The sequence below is a fragment of the Trichoplusia ni genome, chromosome 9, assembly GCF_003590095.1.
Source record: "Trichoplusia ni isolate ovarian cell line Hi5 chromosome 9, tn1, whole genome shotgun sequence".
NCBI classification, from domain to species: Eukaryota; Metazoa; Arthropoda; class Insecta; order Lepidoptera; family Noctuidae; genus Trichoplusia; species Trichoplusia ni.
This window is the reverse complement of record NC_039486.1, coordinates 14,614,935-14,623,451: the sequence shown is the minus strand read 5'-3', so window position 1 is coordinate 14,623,451 and position 8,517 is coordinate 14,614,935. Positions and strand designations below refer to the sequence as shown.

The following is an 8,517-nucleotide window of genomic DNA, read 5'->3' as shown; positions in this document are numbered from 1 at the left end:
GTTCATACTTATATCGATAGATTTATTTTAGGAAAATATTTTAAGACTATTTATTTTTGTTGAATTAACTATCATCATGAAATAATTTTATTAAGTGTTAAATCAATTTACTTATCATTATTAAAGAAGTATTTGTTCTAACTAGTTTCCATTACAAGTAAAACATTTTGCCAAAAACTACTCTTGATTATCCAAAAACAAATGAAAGGCATTCAGATTTTACATTCAAAAAACACAATTCCCTTTAACCAAATTACAGATTTATCCCTTTCCTATAATAAGTCAGTTTCCTTACAATTTTTTCTTAACCCCACATCCCTATCACCCTTAACATATTAGGGCTCGTTCGCAACAGACGCAGCACTACTCGGGATTTTTCTGCACCGCCCTGTGTTTGTGTAAGTTAAACTGATTTACAAGTAAATTGAAACATTATGGAACTTACGACTTGTAAATTTTCCGTCGCTTGATATATGTTTATGTGAATACATTTACTTTTGAGAGTATGTGGATGGTAAGTAATGTTGTAAGGGATAAGGAACTGTGAGTAGCTTTTAGCTTTAGATTTAGCTTCGTAACTTACCCCCATAATCTCATGTGATATCGTAAAACATTTTTCGAACAGATTATGGTGTAGTACGGGGTTTGAAAGAGTTTGTATGCTTGAAGATAACAGACCAACATGATGTAATGATACATAAGAACTTTCACACATCGCCATCTAGCGTCAAACTAACCTCATTAAAATAACATCAAATACAAAGTAAAAACTGGTGTTCATCATAGAAACATTTGTCGTATGTGGGAATAGAAGCCTACCTTTGGTACTACTTCCGGAACTGCAGGCTGGGTCACTAATCATTTGACCAATAGGCTAATCTAACGGACCCCATAAGGAACATAATTTGTAACCATCTATATTTTAAACCAAAACTTATAGACCGAAAAAAGGCCCCAAAATATTCACGTCTTTAAAACAGTCACAGTCGCAGACATAAACATCCCAGTTACAATATTTGAAACATCAACACACCTATGTTTTTATTTTATTGCGCAGTTTCGCCCACAGATAATCCATCACCGCTGCAGTTAAAATCCATTCGAATGGCGCGCGTTACATTGTAGGTTTACGATGGCGGCTCGCGGTAGTACGTCTAAGTGTTACGGTAATGTATACCTTGGTAGATAAAGTGACATTGTCGGGTATACATCACAAAGTCTGGCTTGAGGAACGATAGAGGTGAGAGGTGACATACAGCGAGGAAGCTTCGGAGATGAGATTTTTGGGGATTTGAAAGTAAAGACCGATTTGTAGACGGTAAATAATTCTCTAGTTAGTTTTGTACAGATTGCTGTACCGTTTACTTACCTATGTAAATGGGAATAAGGTATTTTTTACAGAATCAATTTTTATCTATTTGTTTTTTATCAAGTAGGTATTTTTAAAAAATGTTTTATTTTGTTACATTAGACCTCCTTTTACGTAACAGAAATAACTGTCACTGTAAGTTATAATTTGGAACTACGAATACCTTTTTTGGATTTATCGAAAGAAGACGCGGAATTAAAAAAAAAATACTCAAGCATTTTTTTCTTGAAATTCTATATGTAAATAAAAGAGATAGCTTTTTTAATAGAATAATTACAAAGTGCTTTTCACATTAACTCTGTCAAAAAAAACACTCCCGTTTCCAAACAATCTATGTCACCGAACTTGAGAATACAAAATGCACAGCATCATAAAACCCTATCGCTCCAAACTTCGGACAAAGCGATGCGATAAACGCGTGCAACCGCGTTGCATGGACTACTGCTGTTAAATATTATGTATAGTTTGTTATGTTATTGCAATACATTTTAAGGTTGAATTAAATATGTGTATAAAGATATAGTTGTATTATAAGAGGATCGGGTGAAAAATTAGTAGTTGAAACGGTAACGACATTATGAGTCTAATGTGTAAAAAAATGACTGGTAATGTTAAAGCTCGGCTTACAAAATAGGTGACAATAGATTAAATAGCTCAATTTTCCACTTACTTAACTAAATTTAAAAGTAGAATACATTCATAAATTCTCGTGGTTATGCAAACCATGCCCATTTACCCATTAAAGAATGTGGTATAATCATTTTAAGGTTTTTTCCGACTTAATTTCTTTCATGAGCATAATATATCTTCTTTATTGAAATGCTTACAAACACAAATGACACATTTCTTTTTGTATTATTAAGGATAGACCCGTTTGTAAGCACCTGTTTTCTGTTATGAGCCTACAATACACAGATATTGACAGTTTCTTGGCTCGGTCCGATTTAATTACGGCCCGCTTTTTACAGACTGCCGCGGTGTCAGCGCCAAACTATTGCCAATGTATACGAGTATGAGAGAGATAATGGAAACGTCACGTTTTATTAAAATTGCAGTATGACGACTTCCGTGGTCGAGTGGCGTACTCACTGGTTTCAAGTGGTCGCTAGCTCTGAGGTCCCGGGTTCGATCCCCGGTCGGGTAAATGTAAAAATTCCCCAATGTAAAAATTCTTATTTCTACATTGTCTCGGGTCTGGGTGTTTGTGGTACCTTCCTTTTATCTGAATTCCATAACACAAGTGCTTTAGCAACTTACTTTGGGTTCAGAACAATGTATGTGATGTCGCATTAATTTATTTATTAAAGAAATCTTTATGTAACTAAAACATGATACATCTCTCTCGCTCTCTTTCAATGACATAACTGAACTTTATTTTTTAAGTGACATATAACCTCTTTGATGCCCATACAGCATAGTGAATCGCCTTGCAAAAAATATTTTTTATACACTAACAAGAACAACTAACCGCCATATACATAAACTACTTTGTTTTTGTCATCACTGATTAAAAAAAATCTAACAAAATAATTCGATAGACAAATAACGTATCTAAAAGTACAAAGGTCGATCAATTAGTCAATAGCATTTGTTTAAAAACACATCGCCTTCGTTCGCAATAATCATCCGTACATCCTTAAACTTCCCTGGCACTACCAAATAGCTGTCGCGAATGTTTTCATGCTGTGTAATTTATACAGCTATTGTCTCTATTTGTACAACTGGCCGTGTAACTGTTGTTCTCTATTGTTTTATGGCCGCCATTTTATGAGTTCCGATTCCATTTAAATCACTAAATGGATTAAGCGGTTGTCGTTGGGTGTTTGACTGATTTATTGGTTCAGTTGCTATTTTTATAGTTACAGGAAATGTGTTAAGAGTTTGAATGTCGCTAAATAATACTTCGTAGTCTCATATGAAGTTCTTAAGAAGAATTGCTGATATTAGGAAAGCCAAACAAGGCTTTACACCGCACGTTCAAACGTCCTAACATGACTGAATTCTTCTGCTCCGATAATATTGATGCCGCTATGCAGTAAAAAGAGTCCCGGCACAAATTTCCTTTACGTCCAAGTACCACAACCAGCTTATAAATCTACACAAACTCGAACCACAAGCTAGACCAACCCAAAAAAGCGGCACACAAGCTAAACCATCTCGAATCGTGTTCCTAAACAGATATTAATAGCCGATGTACTCCCGAAGGTCTCATTAAACTTGGTGCACGATAAATAGTTGGTTTCACACACAATCGGTTGCAACTCAGTCACCGTTGTACATGTTTTGTCGGATTAATTGCGTGTCCGACTAGTGCGGCGACCTGCCACGATTGATGAGTGCACGAATTGTAACGGATAAATACTGGTTGTGTTAGATACGCGATGGATTATCTGTTACGTGTTTTGGTAGCGTTTGTCGTGGTTTGTATATGTAGTTTGGGATTCTTGGTGTATGTTCATATTGTCTGATGTTTTTAAGATTGCGCTTTTAGTATAGTAGCTTGTGTCCCTCATCGGAGGTCTTGGCTTCGATTCCTACACAGGACAATTTGTCTTTGGGATGTATCTAAGCGGTCATTTTTTCTATGTCGGGGTGTATTTAACTGTAATATGTATTTAGGATTTTATAAGTATGTTAGCTTATTGTGTGGCTAGACCGCGTTGTGTGGATCTTGTTTAATATTGCATTTTAGATTTAAGTTTTATAAAACAACAGCAAACGCACAGATGGCTTTTTGAGCGGTGTGCGCACAGAAAATCACTGGCAAAGAGCGAAATAATAAAAATATGGTTTAGCCATAGATCGGACAATCAATTTCCCTGGAATAATGGGCAGACAAACCCAAACATTGACAGCAAAACTTTGATTGTACGAAAGAGTAACACAAGAAACTATGTCTATAAATAATAATATTGCTTCTAAAAGCTTTTAGTCACACGGGGATAGAGCAGACACATTCGTGCCCTATTCGCAGTTGGAAGTCTTTACAATGTCATTTTACGATGGACCAAGGAGTCTCCTAATGTATTGGCAACAAATTGTAGTTTTACTAGTATGCTAAGTATGTTTTTCTTAGAAATGTATATGGCTTTTTATTTTCTGGCGAAGAAGTAATGTTTGTAAATTTAAACATGTATAAACTATATTCATACTATGTGAGCTCCTAGGGTCGCCTTATGCCGCCTACATCTTCAACTCGTAACATCATGCTTTTATAGTGGAAATAGGATGAATTATTTTTATTTATTTTTTATATTTTAATTAGTATTTTTGAGACAATGATCAACCATCGAATTTCTTATCGTACCATTTTTTATGTTCTTATAGCGGCAACAAGCTCAGACCCTCTGTGAAAACTTTCTAGCTCTAGACATGGTATATATCTTTAATTACATACCGACGTCATAGTGACATTTCTACAGCAATCTAGAGAAACGTTATGGAAGGCCTTATAGAAGACACATTCGACCATATTTACAAAAACGCAACAATATTTATCTATTCCTATCTTAAGTTTCTCTTAAAGACTAATAAAAATGCGAGTCTCGCCGTCGGGTGTTATAAATATTTTTAACGACTATATTTAATTAAAGTTGCCCGTGATATCGTTGCGTGATACCAATAGCTAATGAGAATATTTTAAAGAAAACTCCGTTAATTTTCAAAGGAGATAACGCTGCTGGTTCAAATATTATTTTGTATTCATTAAGTTTGTTTACTTGTCTTTATAGTTAAAAGAAAGACTTCGAAGAAACAAGTTGCAAATGCTAGATTACAGAAATGGTTGATTAATTTGCCTATTGAACTGATGTATACTTTTATTTTAACTCACTCACAAGTTTTTTTGATATTGCTGGGTCTCCCCTAAATCCACCCACGGTCCTGGATTAGGTGGAAATACAGTAAAAACATCATTGCACGTGTTGTTTTTTTTTATTTAAAAACAAAGTTCATAGCATAGCAATAAAACGTTCGCACTAACTAACAAATCACTCTCGCAACACATACATACCTATTACTATACGCCAACAACTTCCCATCGACATATCCTACAATACAGCTTCTAAACGACATCCCTATAATACCGTAAAGGGTTCAAAATAGTAATTTCCATATAAGAACGAGCCACGAACAGATAAACGGTAGCAACTAGTGACGGTGTAATTATTCTCCCCGTTACTTCAGAACTGTCGTTAAGTAATTCCGCAGCGCCTACCTGCCCCGGCGTGTAGGCAAAATTTCTACACTACATTATACAGAGGAAACTTGCCACTACTATTGGTAGTCACTGCTTTGTCACTGTTGTGTTGTGGAGTGTGAGTTTGTAAGTGAAGGGAAAAGTCTACTGAAATAAACTTTAGTTTTTTATTATTGCGTTGTTGGTTGTGTGGGGGTTGTTGTTTTAGGAAACATGATAATAATAACGTAATTTTGGGCTTCGTTGTTAGTGCCTAACATTAAAATCTAAATCAATTGTGTATATTAGAATTGTTTAGCAACGTTTATTTAGTATTATATATGTTTCTAATAACTTCAATTTTCAACTCTCTTGGGACGCCAATGTGAATAATTCACCAATTATAAAAAATATAACAGGTTTAAAACATCTACCATGAAGTCTCATGAAATGAAGGAAGACATCTCTTAAGTAATATGAAAGTACCGTGATATTCGATCGAGTTCTACTAGTAATCACCGCCGGCTAGGTATTCATTTTAACATAGCTTGGGACAGTTTAAGAATTCGTGCCAAGATACGTGAATTCGGGACCTTTCAGGTACGGATTACATTTGGCCGCTGATCAAAGTTTTGAACGCTATTTCCTTTTAACGTTTTGTGGCCTTAAATGCATCGATTCAGCTACTTTTGTGTTAAATTGTAAGGGTATTTTATGCTCTTTAGTAATGTGTGGGCTATTCTTAGCCTTAAATTCTTGTAATATTCTCTCGATATTTTTAACTGATTTGGGAAATAAATAGATTACTTTATATTACTCGAATTGGTCCTTATTATTCACAAGATAGGACTTACTTATCATAGTTTAGTATTTTTTGCCGACAATTTGTCACCGTAACATACATAACCATAGTTAATGTTAGAAAATTGTTTGAAAAATAACTCTCGCAATACATTTTTTTAATGATATGCTGTACGTTCTCTTTTTACGCTGTATGGATAAAAAATTTAATTATCTAGCTCAAGGTATATACGAATTCCCTGGTGAATGACAGCAAAGCCTCAGAAACAGGGTCCAACTTCAGCCTTTGGGTAAGGAAACAATAAATATAAACAACATACAATACACAACGGTTTAATGAATCATTCTCACGATAGTTACTATCAAAATAGGCACATACCTGTCCAGTAATGTCGCCGTTATAACAATACACGTCTGTAGCACATAAAAAAACAACAACGTAAAAACATATCATTCAGGATACGAATAAACAAACAACTTAACATCACAAAAATACTTCAGTTCTATTAAAAAAAGACATAACCATGAAGGTACATCCACGTGATTTACCTTGTATCAGATCGTTCGATGAACGTAAAAAGCATTTTACTGACAATGTTATTAGCACAGTTATTGGCTGTAAAAAGCTACTTGCAAGGAAACCACCCCTCATTTCACTACGCCTAACTTACATGTTCGTTGTATAGTAAACGCAGAAGGTCTAATCTGTTAGGCTTTTGAGTTAAGCTAGACCGTTTAAAGAACCTTTTAATTATGAGTCTAACTTGCGACGGTAAGGATAACGTATAAATTGGCTACAGGAAAAAAAAACATTAATTTCTCTTTTCTTTTTCTTTTTTTTTAAATACGACTCCCGCACTAAGGAGTTTAATCCTTGTGTCACGGGGGTTTTACAAACATACAAATCACATGCATAATGACACCCAGACTCAGATCAAGCATTCGTGGATCACACAAATACTAGTCCTACGCGGGGATCGAACCCGCGACACGACACGCACAGTGGTTTTGGCGTGGTGACCTCAACCACTCGGCTATCCGTGCAGTCAAATTAATGTCCGTCCAAATTGTTACTTTAACTTGTTTAATTTGTGCAGCAAAAATACCACATTCAACTAAAATATCAACTGTTTAGCTATCACGGTTCATGAAATACAGCCTAGTGTGAGACGGACAGACAGCGGAGCTTTAGTAATACAGTTCCGATTTAAATAAACTCTAATAAAATTAATACTTTATGACGACGCCCGACGACGGATAATATAATATTGCCTTCACTTACTTACACCGTCAATATTTTTGTTTCAAATTATTATTAAAGTGAAACTATTTTGCTCAACTTCTGAATTATCTATTTACATACGACTTACCTAAGCTAATAAAATTGTTTGTTTCCGGTAAACAGTTTGCGAATTACCGAATTTATGTCAGAGAGTAACGGTTCAATTAATTCGTTATGCCCACCTACTGCGGAAATTAAACGCAATAAAGATTACCTTACCCGTAACAATGATAAAAGAAATTACGGCATAAAATATTCTAACATTGACTCCCACTATTTTTGTACAAAACATCAAAAGTTCTCTTTATTTTTTTAAATAGTATTTAATTTTCAAAGAAGGAAATACTGTCTATAATAATAATATGTCTAAAGGACAAAAAAAAATCTGTAAAAATTATCTTAAAGTATGCTACATGCAAATCTTTATTATTTAAACAAAAGCAGATAAAGGAGGTGACTTGAATTCCCGTACCGGGAATCGAACCCGAGCCTCCTGGGTGAAAGCCAGGTATCCTAGCCACTAGACCATACGGGATGTACGAGACGAATTCAATTTTAACAATAGTACCTGAGATTTTGAAATGTTGATTCAATATTATCTATACTAATATATAAAGCTGAAGAGTTTGTTTGAACGCGCTAATCTCAGGAACGACTGGTCCAAATTGAAAAATTATTTTTGTGTTGACTAGACCATTCATCGAGGAAGGCTTTAGGCTATAAACCATCACGCTGCGGCTAATAGGAGCGAAGATACAAAGGAAAATGTGAAAAAATAGGGCAGGTATAAATCATAACTTATATCTTCTACCCACGGGGACGAAGTCGCGGGCAACAGCTAGTTTATTTGATAATTGTTTACCTTTACTTGTTTTTAAATCTATTTTG

The 8,517-nt window shown here is 34.9% G+C and overlaps 1 non-coding gene across 1 annotated transcript; it reads right to left on the bottom strand.

The window, feature by feature from the left end:
• Positions 1–8,092: 8,092 nt before the first annotated feature.
• Positions 8,093–8,164, bottom strand: Trnae-uuc. The gene has a single exon. It is a non-coding gene; the product is annotated as a tRNA-Glu (tRNA).
• Between the last annotated feature and the right edge of the window lie 353 nt (positions 8,165–8,517).